This window comes from Callithrix jacchus, chromosome 15 (assembly GCF_049354715.1).
Source record: "Callithrix jacchus isolate 240 chromosome 15, calJac240_pri, whole genome shotgun sequence".
Classification (NCBI taxonomy): domain Eukaryota; kingdom Metazoa; phylum Chordata; class Mammalia; order Primates; family Cebidae; genus Callithrix; species Callithrix jacchus.
The window spans coordinates 7,753,467-7,777,058 of record NC_133516.1 but is presented as its reverse complement, the minus strand read 5'-3'; the positions used below and the strand labels follow the sequence as shown (position 1 = coordinate 7,777,058).

Below are 23,592 nucleotides of genomic sequence, written 5' to 3'. Positions count from 1 at the left end.
CAGTGTTATCCTATTCTGTGTTTTCCTGTGTACTTACAATTACCAGTCAGTTCTGTATCTTCAGATGATTTCTTATTGTTCATTAATATAATTTGCTTTCAGATTGAAGAACTCCCTTCAGCATTTCTTATAGGACAGGTCTGGTGTTGATGAAATCTCTCAGCTTTTGTTTGTATGAGAAAGTCTTTATTTCTCTTTCCTGTCTGAAGGCTATTTTCACCTGATCTATTTTAGGGTATATGTTTTTTTTTTTTCAGCATCTTAAATATGTCATGCCACTCTCTCCTGGCCTGTAAGGTTTCCACCAAAAAGTCAGCTATTAATGCATTGGAGCTCCAGTGTGTGCTATTTGTTCCTTTTTACTTGCTGCTTTTAGGATCCTTTCTTTATTCTTGTCATTTGGGGGTTTGATTATTAAATGCCTTCACATAGTCTTCTTTGTGTTAAATCTGCTCGGTGTTCTACAACCTTCTTGTGTTTAAATACTGTTCTCTCTCTCTAGGCTTGGGATATTCTCTGCTATTATCCCTTTGAATAAACTTTCTACCCGTCTCTCTCTCTCTCTCTATTTTCCTTTTAAGGCCAATAACTCTTAGAGTTACCCTTTTGAGGCTATTTTCTAGCTCTTGTAGGCATGCTTCATTCTTTCTGTTCTTTTTTCTTTTGTCTCCTCTGACTATATATTTTCAAATAGCCTGTCTTCAAGCTCACTAATTATTTCCTCTGCTTGATCAATTCTGCTGTTTAGAGACTCTGATGCATTCTTCAGTATGTCCACTGCATTTTTTAAACCCCATATCTTCTGCTTGATCCTTTTTTGTTTTTGTGACAGGGTCTCACTCTGGAGTGCAGTGGCATGATCATGTCTCCCTGTAGCTTTGATCTCCTGGGCTCAAGCAATCCTTTCACCTCCGCCTCCCGAGTAGCTGGTCTACAGGCATGCACCACCATACCCAGCTAGTTTGTATATTTTTTGTGAAGATGGAGTTTCACCATGCTGCCTGGGCTGGTCTTGAACTCCTCAGCTTGAGTGAGATCCACTCGTGTTGGCCTCCCCAAGTGCTGGGATTATAGATGTGAGCCAGCATGCTGGCTTTGATTCTTTTTAATTATTTCAATCTCTTTGTTAAATTTGTTTGACAGGATTCTGAATTCCTTCTGTGTGTTATCTGGATTTTTTTGTTTCCTTAAAACAGCTATTTTGAATTCTATGTCTGAAAAAGTCACATGTCTCTTTCTCTTCAAGCTTGGCCCTGATGTCTTATTTAGTTTGTTTGGTGAGGTCATGTTTTCCTGATAGTCTAAATACTTGTGGATGTTCACTGGTTTCTGGTCATTGAAGAGTTAGGTATTTATTATAGTCTTTGCAGTCTGGCTTGTTTGTATTCATCCTTCTTAGGAAAGCATTCCAGGTATTCAGAGACTTGGGTGTTGTGATCTAAGGTTTTGGTTTCTGCAGCTGTATCTGCATTAGGGGGCACTGCAAGCCCAATCATGCTATGGTTCTTAAACACTAGAGGTACTGTCTTCATGATCCTTGATAAAACCTGCAAGAATTCTCTGGATTACCAAGCAGAGACTTCTCTTCCCTTACTTTCTCCCAAGCAAGTAGAGTTGCTCTCTGTGCAGAGCTGCCTGGAGTTGGGGGAGGGCTCTCTGGAGTTGGGTTTCCTTGTGGCCACCACCACTGGGACTGTGCTGAGTTAAACCTGAAGCTGGCAAGCACGAGGCCTCACACAAGACCCCTGTAACCACTGCCTGTCTACCTTACATTTGCTCAAGGCCCTAGGTCTCTGCAGCAGGAGATAGCAAAGCCAGCCAGGGTTGTATTCACCCCTTAAGGCAGTGAGTTCCCCTGGGCCCTGGGCAGGTCCAGAGACGTCCAGGAGCCAGGGCCCAGAGTCAGAAATCTTAGAACTCTACCTGGTGCTCTATTCTGCTGTAGCTGAGATGGTACAAAAACCACAAGACAAAGTCCTTCCTATTCTTCCCTCCCCTTTCCCCAGGTGGAGGAGTTTCTCCCCATGTCCACCACCACCACAGGCCCACAGGAAGTACTTCCAGGGTGTCACTGATGTTCACTTAAGGCCCAAGAGCTCTTCGGTCAGCTTGTGGTGGATGTTGCCAGATGTGGGACTTACCGTTCTAGACAGTAGGCTCTCCTCTGCTCCATAGTACGTACAGAGATGCCACCCAAAAGCCAAGGGCTGGAACTGGGGACCCCGAGAGCCGAGTTGGTGCTCTTGTTCAATATGGCCAAGTTGGTACCTAAGCTTCAAGACAAAGTCCCCTTTATTCTTTCCTCTTCTTTTCTCAGGCAGAAGGAGTCTGTCCTTGCTGCCTCCACAGCTGTAAATACATTGGCTCACATCTGAAGCCAGTACCTCTCAGAGTCTCACCCAAGGCCCATAGTGTGTACCACTTGGTTAATGCTAATTATTTGGGGCCCAAAGACTCTTTAGTCTGCAGGTGATAAATCCTGCCAGGACTGAGTCTTCCCTTCAAGACACTGGGTTCCCTTCTGACCCAACCTGTGTCTAGAAATGTTATCCTGGAGCTAGGATGACGGAGGCATGGTGTCAGCAATTCAAGACTCTTTCCTACCCTCTTCAGTAACTCTTTCAGTGATATGAAGTTAAAACCGGGTACTGTGATTGCTTGCATGATACCTGGTTCTTATGAAGGTGCTTTTCTGTGTGGACAATTGTTCAGTTTGGTGTTCCTGCAGGGAAGACAATCAGTGAAGCTTCTGTTTGTCCATCTTGCTTCACCTTCCTCAATATTTTTTCATTTTCTGAAAACTTATTATATGCCAGGTATACTATTCTGTGTCCTATATATGTAACTCCAATATTAAGACATTTACTGTGGGGGAATAAGTCCATTTTAAAATGATTTTACTCTTAGCCTATAAACCATACCCATGAAATTCTGAGAAATACTAATTTAGGACTTTTACCTAAGTTCAAGCATTATATTCTAACTCTCACAGAGTTCATAGAAATAAGAAATCAGTGCATAGGTTCAGAAACTTGGAAGTAGCTTCTCTAGTCCTTTGAACTTATTTCTAGTTCTGTCCATGGGACATTTTACCTTGGACAGTGGGACCACATTACATAGTCACGTACATGACCAGCTAAGAGTATCTCCCAGGGTGCTGTCCACATTGGAGCCGTGTCCACTTATTTGATCTCTTCAATCCTGGGCTCTTCACTCACCTCCTCTGCTGTCTGACACCAGCCTAGGAGCCAGGCATTCTTTCTGGTTCCACTGCTAGAAGGAAGATGGCGGAGAAGAGTATCAGTCAGTCTTTGTGGCAGTCTGGCCTCAGGTTGACACATCTGCAGGCAATCAGACTTTTTATATTTTAATTGTCAATACTCTCTTTGTTAATACTGAAAGAGAGTGTCTGTATTCTTCCCAGTCTTAAGTCACATTACAAAAGGCTCTCATAATTATGGATGTGTCTGACTCAATGGGAGTGTGAGAGAAAAAGAAAATCTGAATCCTCACATTAAATCCTCACCGCCACTCACACTGAATCCTCACAGAGCCCTTGAAAAAGAGGCGTGGTTGATTCTCATTATTCATGGTAACTAGAAAGTCACCATGAATACTGACCCAGTGAGTACTGAATCATTGTTCAGTATTGTTTAGTTGAGAATACTGAACCTAGCGACCACACAGGGTTAGGTTCCTGTGAGCCTCTGGTCACAATGTCTTCATCAACCAGTCAATGCATAATCTTGTTTTATGTTTGTTTTTGTTTAATGACATTGTCTTAGTTCATTTTCTCTTGCTTATAATAGATACTAAAATGGAATAACTTATTTTTAAAGGACTTTATTTCTTCTTGTTTTTGTTTTTTGGCTTTTGATTTTTTTTTTTTTTTTTGAGATGGAGTCTTGCTCTGTCACCTAGGCTGGAGTGCAGTGGCGCGATCTTGGTTCACTATAACCTCCGCCTCCTGGGTTCAAGCAATTCTCCTGTCTCAGCCTTCCAAGCAGCTGGGTCTATAGGCACATTACCACGCCCAGCTAATTTTTGTATTTTTAGTAGAGATGGGTTTTCATCATGTTGGTCAGGCTCAAACTCCTGGTCTTGAACTCCTGACCTCAGGTGGTCCACCCGCCTCAGCCTCCCCAAGTACTGGGATTACAGGCATGAGCCACTGTGCCCAACCAGGAGTTTATTTCTTATAGTTATGGAGACTGACAAGTCCAAGGTCAAGAGGACACATTTGGCGAGGGCCTTCTTGCTGGTGGGAACTGTACAGAATCCCAAGGTGGCACAGGGCATCACACGGTGAGGGGGCTGAGTGGGCTAGCTCAGATCTCCCTTACTCTTTTAAATACACGAGTTCCACTCTGTGACAACTAATTAATCCATTAACCCATTAATCCATTAATCTACAAATGGATTAATTGATAAGGACAGAGCCCTCATGTCCCAATTATGTCTTTTTTTTCTTTTCAAGACAAGGTCTTGCTTTGTCACCCAGACTGGAGTACAGTGATGTGATCTTGACTCACTGTACCCTCAAACTCCTGGGCTCAAGAGATCCTGCCAGCTCAGCCTCCCAAGTAGCTAGGACTACATATGCCACCATGCCCAGCTAGTTTTTATATTTTTGGTAGAGACAGGGTCTCACTATGTTGCCCAAGCTGGTATGAAACTCCTGGCCTGAAGCAATCCTCCTGCCTTGATCTCCCAAAGTACTGGGATTACAGACATGAGCCATTATGCCCAGCCTCATTCACCTCTTAAAGGTCCTACATCTCAATACTACCACATTGGGGGTTAAGTTTCAACATGAGTTTTGGAGGGGACATACATTCAAACCATAGCATATGTATTGTTGATTTGTTAGCACTGAACTCATACCTCACAGCTCTATACCTCATGCCTGAACAAAGCTTATCTAACACCTGTACTCCCATGTCTTTTGCAGCACTATTCACAACAGTCAAAATATAGAATCAACTTAAGTGTCCATCAACAGAAAATGTGATACACATACATAATGGAATACTATTCCGACATTACAAAGATGAAATTCTGTCATTTATAGCAATATAGATGGAACTGGAGGTCATTATGTTAAGTGCAATAAGCCAGGCAGAGAAAGACAAATACCGCATGTTCTCATACATATGTGGGAGCTAAAAAAGTTGATCTCACGGAGGTAGAGAGCAGATGATGGTTGCCAGAGGTTGAGAAGGGTAGAGGGGGAGTGGTGAAGAGAAGCTACTTTCTCAGTACAGTCGGAAGGATCCTGAAAGCGTGCTTGTCTCTAAATGCATCCTTTGGTAATACGATTTGGATATTTGTCCCCTCCGAATCTCATACTGAAATGTGATTCCCATTTTGGAGGTGGGGCCTGGCGGGAAGTGTTTGGATCATGGAAACTGGTCTCTCATGAATGGCTTATCACTGCTCTCTCGGTAGTGAGAATTCACACTCCGTGTTCATGCAAGATCTATGTTTTTAAAAGAGTGTGCCATCTCCCACATTACTTGCTTTTACTATGTGATGTGTCTGCACCTTCTTCCATAATTGTAAGGTTCTGAAGGCCTCACCAGGAGATGCTGTTGCCATGCTTCCTTACAGCTTGAGAACTGTGAGTTAATTAAATATCTTTTATTTATAAATTACCCAACCTCAGCTAGCTTGCTTCCTTCCTTCCTTCCTTCCTCCCTCCCTCCCCTTTCCTTCTTTCTTTCTCTTTCTTTCTTTCTTCTTTTTTTCTTTCTTTCCTTTATCTCTCTCTCTTTCCTTTTTGTTTATTTTCTGTCTTTCATCAGGGTCTCACTCTATTGCTTTGGCTGGAGGGCAATGGCATGACCATGGTTCACTGCACCCTCAACCTCCCAGGCTCAAGAGATCCTCCCATCTCAGCCTCCTGAGTAGCTGGGACGACAGGTGCACACCACCACACCCAGCTAATTTTTAAGTTTTTGTAGAGACAAAGTCTCGCTATGTTGCTAGGGCTGGTCTCAAGCTCCTGGGCTCAAGTGATCCTCCTGCTTCAACCTCCCAAAGTGCTAGAATTACAGGTGTGAGCTACCATGCCCAGCCATGTATTCCATTATAGCAATTCAAATAGACTAACACATTCATCCATCTACATTATGCTTAAATGAAACCTCTTCTAAAACCCTACTATTTAAAAGCCTATCTCAGCAGGTATTGACCAGAAATGGTAAACAGGAGAAACAAATATCTATGGTAAGAGTTGAGTAGTGTTAGGAACTAGTCACTATGGTTTGGGTGTTTGTCCCCTCCAAACTTCATGTTGATGTCTGATTCCCAATGTTGCAGTTGGGGCCTAATGGGAAGTGTTTGGGTCATGGTGGCAGATCTCTCATGAATAGAGTAATGCCCTCCTTGGGAGTGGGAGGCTGTGAGTGAGCTTTCTCTCTCTTATTTCCCACAGGAGGTTGTTGTTAAAAAGAGCCTGATACCTCCCACTCCCAACTCCCACATTCCCTCCTCTCTTTTCACATAACCTCCACACAGACTCTCCTTCACCTTCTGCCATAAGTGGAAACAGCCTGATACCCTCACCAGAAGCCAAGCAATTGCTGGTGCCATGCTTTTTGTAAGCCTGCAAAACTATGGACCTCTTTTAAAAATAATACCTAGGCTTCGGTATTCTTTATAGCAACACAAAATAGACTAAGACACTGGGACAAGGATAAATGTCTGCAGAATGAGTCCTTCGGGGAAGAGCAGTCTCAGACAACTCGGAAGTAGAATCAACAGGAGGAGGCTACACTTTGCCTTCTTCAGAGTTTTGCCTACAGCTTGACCAGGCTAGAAGCTGAGATGATCTCAGCTGTGAGCCTGCCTCATGGCCTGCAGCACTTGTGCGAGTTCCCCAAGAGGGCTTGAGAAAGCTGGGCATCAGCAGCAGATCGCTGCAATGTGCTTCGTGCTGACTCACTCACTCCCATTTCCTGTGCTGGGCTGAGCTCAGACTCCCAGGGTTCGAGCCCCTCTGCCTGGTGCCAGCCTGATGCCCCTTGAGCTGGAGTGTATATTCTCTACCTTCCATGTTAAAAGGCTCTTCTTAGATCATTGGTTAGGTTTGGGCGTTATCATTTATTAAACGGCTTTCCTCAGATAGTTGGCAATCCTTCATTTTATAATTGTTTCCAAAAGTGAGAGACTACTCCTGGGACATAATAAAGGAGGTAGCCTGAGAGAGGAGGCCCTCTAAGCCATAGCACATCACATGCGTATCTTCCTACAGAGCCTCTTTTGTGCTCAAAGGCAGAAGGGAGAAAGGGAATTAAATAACCTAATAGAAGCGTCAATGAAAATGTTAATTAACCATGCATGGGTTAAAATATTAAAACAAACACTGATAAAGCACTGAGTAGAATGTAAAATTAAATGATTTTTTGTAAAAAAACCCAAACTTATTGCTTACTGCAGGCCACTTCAGACTTCCTTCTCGGTGGCCATTCCTCACCCCTCATGCTGGGCACACATCCATGCACACCTCCAGCTTGAGGAGAAGGGAGAGGAATCTGCTTTGGCGTAAAGATTCGAAAATTGTTACTAATCAAATAAACCAAAATAGAGAGTCCAACCTACCCAAGCATGGGACCAAACTAAATTTGGGGTCAGAGAATTAGCATGCAGGATCCATTACATCAGTAATTACACTTTTGCAAGTTTGTTAACTAGCAAATAGATGCTGGCAAGTCAAAAAGGTAATAGCCAAATGACAGTAAAGACTATCAAGAAGCAGTTTCCATAATGATGACACTCAGCAAACTTTCCCTCTCATGTCATTCTCCCTTCTCCCGTGTCAGGCACCACTGCCAGCCTCCCATACATGGCATTTGGCCTTCGCCTGGCCCTTGGTTGTCTAAAGCACTCTTTTCTTTCTTTCTTTCATTTTTTTTTTTTTTTTTTGGAGATATACTGTCACTCTGTCACCCGGGGTAGAATGCAGTATGATCAGAGCTCACTACAGCTTCAAATGCATGGAATCAAGCAATCCTCCAGCCTCAGCTTCCCAAGTAGCTAGGATTATAGGTGTGTGTCACCATGCCTAACTGATTTTAAAAAATTGGGGGTGTGTAGAGATAGGGATTATGATGCCCAGGATGGTCTTGAACTCCTGGCCTCAAGCAATCCTCCCAAAGTGCTGTGATTGCAGGCGTGAGCCACCGTGCCTGGCCAAGTTTTCATTCTATCCAAACAAAGGATCAGGTCACCTGGCCTAACAAATATAGTAGAATTTTTAACAAGCCAAATAGCGAGGGAAAATTTTAAAATAGAATTAGTCCTAAAAAAATATTGAATTCATAGTTAAGTTAATCATACTGAGATGATAAAGGCCTTCCATTCCTCCTGAGCAAAAATGTGAATCCCTCTATACTGGTTTCTGCTGAACATTAAGAGCAAAGAATTTTGATTAGCTAATTATAAAGCTTTACATGAAATGTAGTGAACTCTTCCAGTTAACTCTCTCAAGGGATGTTTGTGTTTTAAAATAGACGCCTGTGAATCCAAATGAATGAATCTCTACTTGGCTGAAAACATGGGGAAGATATTTTTCCTATTCGTTTTCTATTTTTGAGTTTCTTTATATATATGCACATATTGTAATTTTACATAGATGAATCAATGCTATCACATCATACAAATTGGGTTTCCCAATGACGTATTTTCATGTTTTTCTTTTTCTTGTGTTGCTTCCCTAACCCCCACATCACCCCTGTACCAGTCTCCTAGGCTGACACAGCAAAATATCACAAACAGAGTGGCTTCAAACACCAGAAATTCATTGTCTTACAGTTCTGGAGACTAGAAGGCCAAGATCAAGGTGTTGGCCGCACCATGCTCCCTTGGAAGCCTCAGGGGGAGATTTTTCCTTTGCTCTTCCAGCTTCAGACAGCCTCAGATGTTCCCTGGCTTGTGACAACACACCTCCAATATCTCTGCCTCCGTTTCCTCGCTACGTGGCCCCTCAAGGGGCTGTATTCTCCTGTGTCTGCACTGTTTTCCCTCTCTGTCTCTATGTCCAAATGTTGCCTTCTAATAAGGATACCAGTTGTGTTGAATTAGTGAATTCAGGTTCACCCTACTGACCTCATCTTAACTTGAATACATCTGCAAAGACCCTATTTCCAAATAAGGACACAGTCACAGTGACATAATTTAGATATTTGTCTCCGCCCGAATCTCATGTTGAATTCTAATCCCTAATGCTGGAAGTGAGGCCTGATGGGAGGTATTTGGATGACGCAGACCCCTCGTGGCTTGGTGCCATCTTCAAGATAGTGAGTGAGATCTCACAAGACCTGGTCATTTAAAAGTATGTGGCCCCTTGCCCACCTGTTCTCTCGCTCTTGCTCCATTCTTACCTTGTGATAAACCTGCTTCCCCCTTGCCTTCTGCCATTTCCTGAGACCTCCCAAGAATCAGATGCTGCTGTGCTTCTTGGACAGCCTGCACAACAGTGAGCCACTTAAACCTCTTTTCTTATAAAGTACCCAGACTTAGGTATTTCTTTATTGTGGTGCAAGAATGGCCTAACATACACAGGCAGTAGGGGTTAGGGCATTACCATATATACTTGGGAGTGACATTACTCAACTCACAACACCTCCCAAGCCCGTGTTACCAACCCTAGTTTGCACCCTTCAGTACTTTCTCACTCTTTCTCCCAGTTTCCCATGCCTGCAGGGAGCCCTTCCATTTCCTCACATTTTCCATCCAGCTCTTTCCTACCAAGACAACTGGATTAGCCGCTTGAAATCCCACTTCTAACCCAGCATTGGCCTTTGCCGTAGTATCACAAAGGCAGGCAATAGCAGTGATCAGAGCATCGATCCCAGGGGCAGGAAAATAATTTCTGGGCCTATTTTGGTATGGGCTCTGCATTTGCTCAGTGCTCTAGAAACAGCAGACAAGGAGGGTGGACTGGGCTAGATCTGCTTATCTTGACCAAAAGCACACTTCCCTGGCAAGGGAGTTTAGGTACTCTTCCCTTCCCAGCACTGCTACTCCACCTCTGCCTTGAAACGTAAGTCAGAGTCTTTCTCTGTCGCCTGGCAGCAGCATTTTAATTATAGAGTAAATAATTTTCCTGTAGACTTCCTTCTGCTTTTCTAATAATGTGTCTGCATTCTCTATTTTGAGAATAGAACCATTGAAAAACGCCCATGGTGTTTTAGAAAAGTTTAACGACTCAAACACCAAAAGGCAAATGACTCAGTAAACTTGGCGTCTCTTTTCCCATCCCTCAAAACTCCTCAAATGCCAATACTAATCCATTTGAGAGGACTGTGAGAAGGGAAAGCATTTTTGAGCAACTGAGAATTGGGGTCAGTCCTCATCCATTTAGACCACGTATAAATCACAGCAATTCGAGGAGGCTGGCTGGTCCAAGTCAAAAGTTTGAGCTTTGTGGAGGTCATCCGTTACTGTCTGCAGCACTGCCCTCCTCTCCCCCTGAAGAGCAGCTCCTGGCCTTACTCCAGCTAGTTGGTTCTAGCCAAATACTGATCTCAGGGCTAGGCAAGTGACCCAAGCATGGATCTTCAAAGTCCTCATTCAGGAGTTTTAAAATGGGAACAAAAACATCAGGGACTCTCCTATGTGTGAGGAAGCTGGAGTGGTGAGCCTGGGAGGAGCTTCGGGGCTCTCCATCACTGTGGAGTCTGAGAAAGCGCAGGGATTGGGAATCCTAATGGCATTTGACTTCCTGCTCCCAGGCATCCCTGGAAGCCCATTTGTGCCCTGCCCTCTCCTCAGTTTATGAGAGCCAAAAATTCCCCCTTCTGCTTATTTTATTTTGGCTTCATTTCTGTCATTTCCAACCAAAAGAGTTCTGATTAGTACAACACTTCCTGTCTCTGGGGAAGTTCAGCAATCACTTTGTCCCCACGTCCAGAGCCCAATACTGCCAAAGCTGAGATGCTAAGACCCAGTTTATCCTTGGTCAGCCAGTTGAATGAGGAATGCCGTAACTACTTGAATGGAATGGTTACGTCGGCTATCTTCCCACTTCCCCCTAAGACAAACAAACAAACAGACAAAAACCAACAGTGTTGTGCTGAATGTGGAATTTCATTTTCTAAATGAATAAATAAATATATATATTTTCTAGGAACCCTGTGGAAGAGACAGATATTTGTCAGCGAAACTGAGTTAGGAAAGGATGAAGAGAGCTGAGGAAATCAGTCACGCACACTAACATAGAGGCCGCAAATAGAGAACAGTCTGCAAAAACTTGCCGATCACATACAGCATGCTTTCTGGGAATGGCACCGAGATACTAGTGAGTAACAGCGTCACATTTTAAAACAAAACTGTTGCTAGTGCAGTACTAATACATTTATATGATGGCCCGAGAGTCCTAGTGACCTAAATCCATATCCTTTGTTTCTGCAGTTTATGTTTTCATCTTCTCAGTACAATTCTGTTTTTTTTAAAGTACATTCATACTCAGATAATTTGTAACATTTGAAAGCATAATCAGAGATGTGTTACAAATTACCTGTGTATGAATGTACTTTAAAAAAAAACAGAATTGTACTGAGAAGATGAAAACATAAACTACAGAAACAAAGGATAGGGCAATTTAAGGTTGTCAACTCTGTAAAGGTGCCTTCATGCACCAAAAACGTAGTATAATTATATTGCAATATATCATTTTTTTTAAAAAAAGTATTTATTCAAAAAAAATTTATCAAGCTGCAGCTGTGAAGTGGGTGTTAGTTTCTGAACATTGATGGTGAATATGAAATTGTTCCTGCTTTAACCATATTCACAGCGTAATATTATTTAAAAATAATTGTGGCCAGGCGCGGTGGTGGCTTACGCTGTAATCCCAGCACTTTGGGAGGCCAAGGCGGGTGGATCACAAAGTCAAGAGATCGTGACCATCCTGGCCAACACGGTGAAACCCTGTCTCTACTAAAATTAAAAAAAAATTAGCGGGGTGTGTTGACGCATGCCTGTAGTGCCAGCTACTCGGGAGGCTGAGGCAGAAGAGTTGCTTGAACCCAGGAGGCGGAGACTGCAGTGAGCTGAGATTGCGCCATTGCACTATAGCCTGGGTAATAGTGCGAGACTGTCTCAAAAAATATATAGTAATAATAATTGCCTGGCCAGGCATAGTGGCTGACGCCTGTAATTCCAGCACTTTGGCAGGCCAAAGTGGGTGGATTACTTGAGTTCAGGAGTCCAGATCAGCTTGGCCAGCATGGCAAAACCCCATTTTTACTAAAAATACAAAATTTAGCCAGGTGTGGTGGTGTGAACCTGTAACCCTAGCTACTCAGGAGGCTGAGACAGGATTGCTTGAACCTGGGAGTTGGAGGTTGCCGTGAGCCGAGATTGTGCCACTGCACTGCAGCCTGGGTGACAGAGCGAGACTCCATCTCAAAAAAAAAAAGAGTTGTCTGTGTATATTTCCTGTTGGTTTCCCCTGTTTCCCTCTCCTTCCCATACCTGATGCATCTGTAGATATGTACAGCTGCTGAGAGCCTCTGACCAGAGCTCAAACCATCACCTCCCCTGAAGTCAGACACAACATATCAGCAGATCCAGGAGTGTCTAAAGTTTAATTGCAAAGCAACTTCAACAACCCTGAGAGAAGAAAAAGTCAAGAATGATGAGGGGGAACAAGAAGAGGTCTGAGAGTTTCAGGAAAATAGTAGTTTGGGACACTTGAGGAGAACTGTTCATTCCTTTGTTGGTGGAGACAGTTTTGCTCTGTCGCTCAGGCTGAAGTGCAGTGGTGCAATCTCGGCTCACTGCAACCTCCACCTCCTGGGTTCAAGCAATTATCGTGCCTCAGCCTCCCGAGTAGCTGGGATTACAGGTGTGTACCACTATACCCAGCTAATTTTTGTATTTTTAGTAGAGATGGGGTTTTGCCATGTTAGCTAGGCTGGTTTCAAACTTCTGACCTCAAGCGATCTGCCCGTCTAGGCCTCCCAAAGTGCTGGCATTACAGACGTGAGCCACCATGCCCCACCAGGAGAACTATCTCTTGAAGAACCTACCTTCCCTGGGTCACTACCCAGACACCAGACACCATATGTTCCTGTTTTTCTTCTGCCGCATAGACTCCCCCTTGGCAGAGCCCACCTCTTCTTTCTGGCCTCCAAATATTAGGGTGTAAAAGCTCTTCTTTTCTATCTATTTATGCTCCCTAAGTGATCTCATCTAACCTCATTCAGTCAGGAGCAGTGACTGCACCTAGAAAGGAACAGCTGTCAGAGGGCCTGTGTGATGGGAGCTGTGTGTTTTGGTCAAGGGACTCAGCCAATCTTCAGTGGGGAGCTGGGGGAATACACTACCTCATCTTGCTCTTTTTTCTGATCTGCCACAAGGCTGGCTGAATCCAGCTGGAAACCAGGGGTTGGAGTTCATTGACTGAATTCACACAGGTCAGGCTATCTGAAGGTAAAGAGCAGAGTGGAGAGGCCTGGAGTGAGAATTAGGAAGGCTACAGAGCTGTGCAGCACACTGTCCATATACTGAAGACTCCCAAATGTGTGTATTTCCAGCCCTAACATTTCAGGTCAAATTGCAATGGCCTGCTTGGCCATCTTCTCCTGAATATTCACTTGAATGTCCCATCCCCCAGCCTGGTCCCCTACCCGCTTCCTTCCACACCTTCCTCCTAACTTCACCACTATTCACACAGTTGTTTAGGTCCAAACCTAGCTTTCATCCCTGAATCCTTTCTCTTATAACCAATCCATGAGCAAGGTATGCCAGTGCCACTTTTAAGAAATGCTCAGAATCTGGATATTTCTCACCATACCCACTGCTTCCACCCTAGTCCATGCCCGCATTGTCTTTTGCTTGTATGAGGGCAGTAGATTCCTAACCCACTTCTACCCTGGCCCCCAGTATGTGTTGGCCCCATGAGGTCTACACAGCAGCCAGAGTGATCCTTCTCCAGCTACTCTTTAACCCCTTACTATGTTTTCGTTTTCTTTCCAGCAAGCAACTCCACATAAATCCCTATTATACGTTTATTCATTTATTTGTTTATTGTTGTTTCTTGCATTAAAATGTAGATTACATGATATCAGGAATCATCTTGCCTACCAAGTTTTCCCCTCAGTTGAATAGACTAATTGTTTAATGGAAAATGAATATAACTTTTCAAAACACACTCTCAAGAGGATGAGAAGACAAGCTACAGATTGGTAGAAAATATTTGTAATAGGGCCGGGCGCGGTGGCTCACGCCTGTAATCCCAGCACTTTGGGAGGCCGAGGCGGGTGGATCACGAGGTCAAGAGATCGAGACCATCCTGGTCAATATGGTGAAACCCCGTCTCTACTAAAAATACAAAAAATTAGCTGGGCATGGTGGCACACGCCTGTAATCCCAGCTACTCGGGAGGCTGAGGCAGGAGAATTGCCTGAACTCAGGAGGCGGAGGTTGCGGTGAGCCGAGATCGCGCAGTTGCACTCCAACCTGGGTAACAAGAGCGAAACTCCCTTTCAAAAAAAGAAAAGAAAATATTTGCAATAATATAACTGATATGATAAAGGACTATTACGTAAAATACAAAGAACTCTTAAAACTCAACAATAAGAAAACAAATAACCTGATTTTTAAATGGCAAGAGACTACAATGGTGATGTTATCCCTGGGGAAAAAAAAAAAAGGAAAATAAAATGGTGAGACCTAAACAGATACCTCACCGAAGAAGGTATACAGAGGCAAATAAACATATGGAAAGGAGCTCAATATCATAGGTCATTAGAAAAATGCAAATCAAAACAACAACGATGAGATTCTACCACACAGCTGTTGGAATGGCCCAAATCCAAGACTCTGACATCACCAAATGCTGGCAAGGATATGGAACAACAGGAGCTCTCATTCATTGCTGGTGGGAATGCAAAATGGTGCAGCTACTTTGGATGACAGTTTGGCAGCTTCTTATAAAACTAAACCTACTCTTATCATATAATCCAGCAATCATGTTCCTTAGTATTTACTCAAATGAATTAAAACCTATGTCCACATAAAAACCTGCACATGAGTGTTTATAGCAGCTTTATTCACAATTACCAAAAATTGGAAGCAATCAGGATATCCTTCAGTAGCTGAATAAATAAACTGTAGTACATCCAGACAATGGGATGCTAAAAAGAAATGAGCTATCAAACCATGAAAAACATGGGAAAACTTTAAATGCATATTGCTAAGTGAAAGAAGCCAATCTGAAAACCAACATCACAGCTTCAATTCTGTGATGTAAAACAGCACATCACAAAGCATTTTTACAGAGAGCTTGTTTCTAGTTCTTAGGGCTGAATATTCATATTTTCTTTCTTTCTTTCTTTTTTAGACTCATATACAGCCCTAAATATGAATATGCCAGGCTGGAGTGGAGTGGTGCGATCTCAGCTCACTGCAACCTGCTGATTTTTTTGTATTTTTAGTAGAAATGGAGTTTCACCGTGTTGGCCAGGATGGTGTCAATCTCCTGACTTCATGATCCATCTACCGCAGCCTCCCAAAGTGCTGGGATTACAGGTGTGAGCCACCACACCCACCCTGATATTTTCTTGTAAAAGATCAATAGGTTCAGAATGTCACTTCATAGATTCTACAAAAAGAGTGTTCTGAACTTGTTAAATGCAAATTCAAGTATGATTTCAACTATGTGATCTCTGGCAAAGGGAAAACTATTGAGACAGTAAAAAGATCTGTGGTACCAAGGGGAGTTACTACGTGATTTGATAGTACCTCCCCTTGGTACCATAGATCTTTGGTAGTATGATTTCAACTATGTGATCTCTAAGAAAGGTAAAACTATTGAGACAGTGGAGATCAGTGGTTACCAGGGGAAGGAGGGATGAACAGCAAAGCACTGAGGATTTTAAGGCAGTTAAACTTCTGTAGGATTCTACCATAGTGGATAGATATTATTATATATTTATTCAAACCCACAGCATATAAAACACCAAGACTGAACACTAATGTAAGCTATGGATTGTATCGATGTAGGCCCATTGATTGTAACAAATATACCACTCTGGTTAGCATGTTGACAGTGGAGGAGGCTGTACATGGTGTTGGTGCAGTGGGTACATGGGAATTCTATGTACTTTCTGTTGAGTTTTGCTATGAACCTAAAATGCCTCTAGAAAATAAACTTCCTTTTAAAAAAGAAAAAGAATAATAGGTGTGGCGACCCTAGAGAAAAAAGATAAATCTAAAAAAACTAGCCCACTATGCTCCAAAGCTAATCACCTGTCAAAACAGCAAATGTATACTTAAGATTTGTGCATTTCATTGTATGTAGATGTGATATCAAAAGAAGACCTATAAATGAATATTGAATTCTAGTTGTGATATGCATGCTGAAAATTTACGGGGAAAGTGCACTCATGTCTGCAATTTATTTGAAATGCATCAAAATTGGGTGCATTAAGGTACAGCTAAAAGAATCAATGGATGGATGGATGGATGGATGGATGGATGGATGGATGGATCGATGGATCGATGGATCAATGGATTAATGAATGGAAGACAGACAGACATATGATAAGGCCAGTTGAGTATACTGAAAATGGAAGAATCTGGATGATGAGCATATGGTTGTTCACTGTAAAATTCAACTTGCTGTATGTCTGAATTTTTTCATAATAAAATGTTGGGATAAACTATTTTCAAAACAAGGTGCAGCTTCCACTTCATTTTGACATTTATTAGTGCCAAACATTATAATGACCTTGGCAGTTATGGTGGGATGGAACACTTAAGCTAATAACTGAAATGTCACTTTGCTTAAATTAAAAACTTAAAGATGTTTGTGAAATGGAAGTTTGTTTATCCTCATCTTAAAACCACTTAGTACCAGCAAAGCCTCCATCCTCAGAATCATCTGTAATGCATGCAGTGTGTGCTCTTGGCACTGCTTTTTTCTCTTCTCTTGACGTCAGTTGCCATTTGTACGGGTTTCCAAGGTAGTGACCAGACACATCTAAAGGCAAGCCTACAAGAAAGAACAACATACTTATTTTTCCCCTTTTAGCTTCAAATATGTTTAAAATTCATAACACATTCAGTTTGATGAAATTCTGCTTCAGAGAGAACCAGACCTCACAGAACAGAAAAGAACTCCCTACTCTTGTCTCTGCAGCTCTGCTTTTAATGACTGGATTTGTTTAAAAAAGAAAAAAAAAAACTGTATATAGACTTTTCTTTACACCACAGTTCCCCCTGCCCTGGGGAAAAAATGTGAGAAGGTACTGGGTATATTTTTACAAAATTTTGGTAAAGTCAGTAGAAAGATCTAGTTTACCTCCAAAGTCAGCATGGGAAAAATTTGGATCTATTCAAAACAGGGATACTTCACGTTCCTTGGAAAGTATATAATTTTTTAAAAATTAAGAAATAATACTTAGGGCTATCAATTGGCATGGTTAATTGATATATTTCCACCTGGACAGGTGTAACATCAGTTCTATGTTTTATATAAATAAAAAGTAAGGTTAGCTAGGTGTGATGGCCCCATGCCTGTAATCCTAACACTTTGGGAGACTAAGGCAGGAGGATCGTTTGAGCCCAGGTGTTCAAGACCAGCCTGACCAACATAGGGAGAGACCCCTCTTTACAAAAAAGAGAAAAAGAAAAAGAAAAAAATTAGCCAGGCCTGGTAATGCAGACCTGTAGTCCCAGCTACTGAGGTGGGAGGATCACCTGAGTCCAGGGAGTTCAAGGCTGCAGTGAACCATGATTGTGTCACTGCACTTCAGCCTGGACAACAGAGTGAGACTCTGTCTTACAAATACATACATACATATATACATACATACATACATACATACATACATACATACATACATAAAAGAGGGTGAGTTTTAGAACTGTACAAATTTAACGAGTATGTTTTGTGTGGCAGCAATAAATAAACCATTATGGATTACAGAGGAACCCCATTACAGTTCTTAAACCGAGGCTCAAGCCAGGTTCAGCAATGTAGTGTATAGTCCCAGTTACTTGGGAGGCTGAGGTGGGAGGATTACTTGAGCCCAGGACTTGGAGGCCAGCCTGGGCAACATAGCAAGACTCTGTTTGTACTTTTTTGTTTGTTTATTTTATAAATGGGATCTTGCTATGTTGTTTAATAACAACAACAATATGACAACAAGGAAATAAATTCATTTGGCCCATAGCCACCCTATTTAAGCTTCTGATTTTTTTTAAGAGACAAGGCTGGAGTGCAGTGACTGTCACAGCTCACTGCAACCTCAAACTTCTGGGCCCAAGCAATCTTCTTGCTTCTGCCTCCCAAGTAGTTTGTACTACAGGCATGCACTGCCATGCCCAGTTTTTTTTTTTTTTTTTTTCACTTCTAGTAGAAAGAGAACGGCCGGGCGCAGTGGCTCAAGCCTGTAATCCCAGCACTTTGGGAGGCCAAGGCGGGTGGATCACGAGGTCAAGAGATCGAGACCATCCTGGTCAACATGGTGAAACCCCGTCTTTACTAAAAATACAAAAAATTAGCTGGGCATGGTGGCGCGTGCCTGTAATCCCAGCTACTCGGGAGGCTGAGGCAGGAGAATTGCCTGAACCCAGGAAGCGGAGGTTGTGGTGAGCCGAGATCGCACCATTGCACTCCAGCCTGGGTAACAAGAGTGAAACTCCGTCTCAAAAAAAAAAAGAAAGAGATCTTGCTATGTTTCCCAGGCTGGTCTTTTAACTCCTGGCCTCAAGCAGTCCTCCTGCGTTGGCTTCCCAAAGTGCTGGAATAGAAGTGGGAACCACTGAGCCCAGCCCGTTTAGATGGAGTTTTGCTCTTGTTGCCCAAGCTGGAGTGCAATGGAACAATCTCGGCTCACTGTAACCTTCATCTCCCAGGTTGAAGTGATTCTCCTGCCTCAGCCTCCCGAGTAGCTTGGATTACAGGCATGTGCCACGACACCTGGCTAATTTTGTATTTTTAATAGAGATGGGATTTCTCCATGATGATCAGGCTGGTTTCGAACTCCTGACCTCAGGTAATCTGACTGCCTCAGCCTCCCAAAGTGCTGAGATTACAGATTTCAGTCACTGTGCCCATTCCAGTTTCTGATTTTTTTTAAAAAGCTTTTAATTATTGTGGGGGGATCTCACTATGTTGCCCAGGCTGGTCTCAACTCCTGGGCTCAAGGAATCCTCCTGCCTCAGCCTCCCAAGGAACTAGAATTACAAGTGTAGCCACTATGCCTGGTTTAAGCTTCTAATTTTCATGCACACTCACTTACCTAAGGTATATTAAATGCTTTCTATTTGTCAGGTGTTATGCTGACAACTGATAGTTGAGTATGTTCCTCTTCTCCAGGGACTTGCAATCTAGTTGGAAAGACAGCATGTAAATACCTTTTTAGGGATATGTGACAAGCAATCCATTTGGACTGCTGTGATAAAATACCTTAGATTGGGTAATTTATAAATAACAGAAATTTTTTTCTCACAGCACTGAACATTGAAAGGGCCATATTGACAAGTGCTGTGAGAAGCTTTTGATTCTGCCTGGAAAGATCTGGAAAGGCCAAACCTTTGTCCACAGTTCCTTGTAGAGACAGCAGGGTAAACTTTGTACTGAGCTAGCCAGGTTGGAAACTGGCATCCCATGGACTATATCAGGATTCCAAACTCATTTTCTTTGGTCTACATAGGATTTTGAAAATCAAGACTATCTTATATAAAAATTCAGATTTGTGGAGTTTTCTGGAAAATGGCAATATCTGACAATTCTGGGCTGCAGTCAGCTGCATTTAGACTACCTGCTTTCAGTTTGTTTTATCAGCAAACTGCATGACCACTGACCAATGATACTGCCTTTCAGCAGTGGACCTGTCAACTGTTAAGTAGGATCGATAATACCACCTTTGCTTTTTTTGCAAGTGGATTCTGGAAGAGCAGGGATTGGAGCAGTATTTCTCAGAATGTGGTCTACAACCACTTTTGTCAATATCATCCACAATGGTTCTTCCCAGAATTTACTGTGGGAATGAATCACCTGGCTATTCTGCAGACATGAACACACACACACACACACATAAGCAATCTTGATCTACCATGCTTTATTGACTCTATGACTTCTTTCAAAGTCATGAAACACACACACACATAAACACATGAACACACACGTACACATATACACACAAGCAATCTGCTTGATCTATGCTTTATTGACTGACTTCTTTCAAAGTCGTGAAACACGAACACACACACATGAACACACACAAATACACACACACTTATAAGCAATCTTCTTGATCTACTATGCTTTATTGACTCTATGACTTCTTTTAAAGTCATAGTCACTGTTTACATGTGACTACTTCAATTTAAATTAATTCACATTCAGCTCCTCAGCACGCTAGTCACATTTCAAGTGCTCAACAGCTACATGTGTCCCGTGGCTACCTCATGGGATAGCGCAATAGAACATGTCATCATCACAGAAAGGTTCATTAGATAGTGCTGTACACAGCATTGTCTCAGTCCATGCTGGCTGCTGTCACAAAATACCTTAGACTGAGAAACGTGTAAACAATAAGAATTTATTTCTCACAGTTCTCAAGGCTGAGAAGTCCAAGATCAAGTCACTTGCAGATTCAGGATCTAGAAGACACCTGCTCAGAGTGTCTTCTCAGGGTGGAAGGGGAAAAGCAGCTCCCTGGGACCTTTTTTTTTTTTTTTTTTTTTTTTTGAGACAGAGTTTCCCTCTTGTTACCCAGGGTGGAGTGCAATGGCGCGATCTCGGCTCACCGCAACCTCCGCCTCCTGGGTTCAGGCAATTCTCCTGCCTCAGCCTCCTGAGTAGCTGGGATTACAGACACACGCCACCATGCCCAGCTAATTTTTTGTATTTTTAGTAGAGACAAGGTTTCACCATGTTGACCAGGATGGTCTCGATCGCTTGACCTTGTGATCCACCCACCTCGGCCTCCCAAAGTGCTGAGATTACAGGCTTGAGCCACTGCATCCGGCCTGGGACCTCTTTTATAAAGGTACTAATCCCATTCATGAAGGCTCTCCTCATGTGACCTAATCATCTCCCAAAGACTTTACCTCCTAATACTGTCACATTGGTGATTTCAACACAAGAGTTTTGAGGGATGACATTCAGGCCATAGCAAATGTCTAGTCCACCTGAAACCACTGATCACCTGGGGATGTGGTTTTGTTTGATCTAATATGCTTTATTGATTCAGATTGGTTGTCTTTAAAATTAGATGAACATTTAGAAAATGAATCAGTCACAACTGATTTTTGTTCTATAGAGAGTCAAATGATTTATGTCCAATAAAAAAGAACCTAAAGGTTTTGGTTTTATTTCTCTGTGTTTTATTAGTCAGTTTTCTATTCTCTATATAACTGCAATTTTATCTAGCATTCTTTTCTTCTACTGGTGACATGAACATACACATGCACACTCACTCTCTCTCTCTCTCTCTCTCAAGCAATCTTCTGTCCTCTAAACAGCCGGTTCTGTCACAAATGAGGTAAGTAAGTCTTGGACTACAAATTTGTATGAAAATCATGTTTTAACTTTTTGAAATTTGTATTTTGATAGGAGCAAACTATTTGAATTTATACTTTGGGAAAACTAATTTTGTAAAGTCTTAGTTTGCTCATTTGTAAAGTGAGGAATAGTTTCTAAAACAGAGACTTTTCTCATTGTGTTCTTGAGAATTAAATGGGATAATGAATCTAAAACATTTAGTGCAGCTCTTGGCATGTAAAATTGGTAAATAAATGTCATTGTTATTTAAGAAAGTTTTCTCAACTGTATTTCTAGATGTCTAAGCATCTCCATCCCTACTTTTGTGTAGCTCCATTCAAGTGGTGGAAGTTCCGACTGTATTCTGGGCACAACGCCTGCATCTCCCACCTTTGGCTTCACTCTGTCTGCTCTCGGCACCTTTTTCATCCTTTCTGTAGCAATGGGAGATGTTTTCTGGCCAATATCTGACTTCAAATTGCGAGAGAAAGTCTTCTAGACTGAGAACAACTAAGAATCCTCCTTCCCGGCAGGCACCCCGCTTTTCTCTCCATCCCCCTGCCCCTCCACCCCTTCCTGCCAACAGAAGTCACTGACTCCATACTTCCTGCCTTGCACTATAAACACTTTCTCCAGCTGTGGCCTGCTTTCACTGGAGGCTTAACTATTTAATTGCTAAAGACCCTTTTTCCAGAACAGTGCCCGGTCTTATCCTGGAGTTGGGGAACTGGTCACAGAATGTTCTCTTGTTTCCCTTAAGCCTCCTCATACATTCTACAATGTCTATTTCTACTGTTCATATATAAAATTGATTTTGTTGCTGTTAATTTTGGAAATGGTGCCAGAAAGAATTTTCCTATAACTCAGAACTGTTTATTGAGGGTCTTCAAGGTGTGTAATACTGATATTTATTTCTCAACTAAGGAACTAGCTGATGAGAAAAAGAGGAAGATTTTGTTCTGGTTTCCAGAGTTTATATAACCAGACGAAGAAAACTCAGTCTAGGTCATAACTTGACAGAACCTTGGCACGAAGCACAGTTTAGATGTTTGCAATAAAGATAACAAAGACAGTGTTGAGTTAAGGAGAGAATAAAATAGAGTCATTCAGGACAGAGGTAAGCAGACCACTCAGGGTGGCCTTCCAGGGTGAAAGGGTGGCCCTTAGCTTTATTGGCCCAGAAACTCCAGTTTTCATTTAGGCATCAGAATCTGCTGAGGGATGTTTGATCATATCTCTGCAAATTGAAGTGCAATATGTTTTATCTTCAGCGGTAGTGGAGTAGAGAAAGGCAACAATCCCAGTTCTGCATTTTCTAGCTATAAAAGTATAATAACAGTAACTACCCGACAGGCTTGTGAGGATTACACGAATCAATGCATGAAAAGCACTTAGAATAGTATCTGACACATTGTAAACACCCGGTACTAGCAGCTGTGTTATTAACTTTATTGTTATTTCTATTAAACTATATTACTGAAATCACTCAGGATGCTAAGATTGTGACTTTTAGATATTTGTATAGAAGTTAGCATACTGTAAATATGAATGGGTTTTTGATATCAGGCTCTCACATTAAATGATGATAAAATACAGCAATAAAGTCAATCTCACTTATTTAACTGGAGAAGCAAAGAACACAAAGGATAAAAGTGATTCCATCATTTTAAGATGCAGCCATTCTTTTTTTGAGATGGAGTCTTGCTCTGCTGCCAGGGTGGAGCACAGTGGCATGATCTCAGCTCACTGCAACCTCCACCTCCTGGGTTCAAGCAATTCTCCTGCCTCTGCCTCCTGAGTAGCTGGGACTGCAGGCGCGAGCCACCACGCCCAGCTAATTTTGTATTTGTAGTAGAGATGGGGTTTCACCATGTCAGCCAGGATGATCTTGATCTCTTGACCTCATGATCCGCCCGCCTCGGCCTCCCAAAGTGCTGGGATCACAGGTATGAGCCACCGCGCCTGGCCTAAGGTGTGGCTATTCTAAAGCCTGTTCTTTAGTAGGAACTGAGAAATGTTCTAAACCAAAGGTAAGATGTGTGTTAGTCTTCTGGGGCTGCCATAAGAAAATGCCACAGACAGGGTGA

At 42.4% G+C, this 23,592-nt stretch overlaps 1 long non-coding RNA gene across 3 annotated transcripts in view; it reads left to right on the top strand.

Moving 5' to 3' along the window:
• LOC103788142 (uncharacterized) overlaps positions 1 to 23,592 on the top strand; it is a 45,370-nt gene that overhangs the window by 15,439 nt on the left and 6,339 nt on the right. The window contains exons 2-4 of one of the 3 annotated variants that reach the window (XR_013527019.1): positions 5,564 to 5,620; positions 11,132 to 11,302; positions 15,350 to 16,670. This is a non-coding gene — a long non-coding RNA (uncharacterized LOC103788142). Of the gene's footprint in view, positions 1 to 5,563; positions 5,621 to 11,131; positions 11,303 to 15,349; positions 16,671 to 21,464; positions 21,507 to 23,592 lie in introns of those variants that run through there. The other 2 variants (XR_013527018.1, XR_013527017.1) reach the window with 2 other exon arrangements.